Here is a 1548-nt window from a genome sequence, read left to right on the forward strand (position 1 = left end):
TCAAAAATATTAATCTCTATCATATTTTAACGAGTGATTTTACTCTAAGATTACATAAAAACATAAAAAAAATGATCTGCGTAAATGTGTTTGTCTATGTTGCGAATGGGCCAGAGAGAAAACAAAATATAGTGCGCTGACATCCTCTTAAGTAATATTTTAATTTATTTGATACATAGGTTGTGTATTTCCTACGACTTTTTTGTACGTATACAATAATCAATTATTTATGTTATTACTTATTATATTTCATTATTTGTGAGTATAGACTACCTGCTAAATAAATACGTGACCAGTGGCGGAGTGGCCGGTCTGAGATCCAGATGGCCTGGACCATACTATGGCCTGGTGGCCTGGCCATTTTGTTAGATTTTTTTTTTTAATTTAATTTAATTTACAAAATATTAGTTAATGCTAAATGCTAAATGCGTCAAAAATGTGTGTCTATTAAACTATTGTATTACAAATATTATTAATGTAATAATAGAACATTGTAATAGCCTCATACAATCGTACACTCGTATGAGAAAGCTTTGGATATAAAATTACAAAATATTTGGTACATAAATATAGACATAAAATTAAAGCAATATTATATTGATATATATGCGCTAATGGCTAATAATAACTAATAATACTAATAATGTCTAATAATGTCTAAAATACTAGTATTTATAATAATATAATCAATATTAATGATAATACATACTAATTTTGTATTATTCGCCCCTTTACTTTGGCCATTGTTATTTTTATAAATAATATCTGTAATAGACCCAAACAAATTAGTCATTAGTGTTTGATATTTGTACACTTGGTGTTGAGCGTGTCGACACTCGACAGTGTCGTTTATCCACGTTTTTCCTTTTATTAATCCAGTTGTTGTTAACGTGTTAATTTGTTTGCTCTCTAATGAAAATTTAAGTTTTTATATTATTGATCGTACGATATTATATTGTAATTATAAATAAATTAAGGAAAGGAGAGGCAGAAAGAGATCGCGAACCAGTTGGTGAGAAATCTAAACTATTATCTAAATTATTATTATAAATGTATAAACCATTTTTATTATATTGTTTACATTTATGTATTTATTTATTACTTATTACCTAATACCTACTATACCTAAACCATGAAAACACAATATATAATTATTAATTATTAATATTTCGTTGGTTTTAACTATTAAACTATACCTACAAATTTTATTTTTCAGACATTCCGGTATTAGTAGTATAATATTAATAAAAGGTGGGCAAGTTAATGAAAATAATTAACTCTGGCTAGTTAAGTTAATTCAATTAAATTGCCTTCAGGCTTCAGTTAAATTTAAAAGTTAACAAAAAAAAAAAAAATTAATTTAACTCATTGAAAAAAAAAATTTTTTCAAGTTATAAATGCACTAGTATTTTGATTTGTACTAACATTTACCAAGACGCTTAGCACTGTGTATTGTGTAAACAAAAAAACAATTAAAATTAACTTAACTGTCCAATAATGATACCTAATTAACTATAAAAAGCTAAGTTAAATTAATATAAAATTTAA

Source organism: Acyrthosiphon pisum, unplaced genomic scaffold (genome assembly GCF_005508785.2).
Source record: "Acyrthosiphon pisum isolate AL4f unplaced genomic scaffold, pea_aphid_22Mar2018_4r6ur Scaffold_21186;HRSCAF=23251, whole genome shotgun sequence".
NCBI classification, from domain to species: Eukaryota; Metazoa; Arthropoda; class Insecta; order Hemiptera; family Aphididae; genus Acyrthosiphon; species Acyrthosiphon pisum.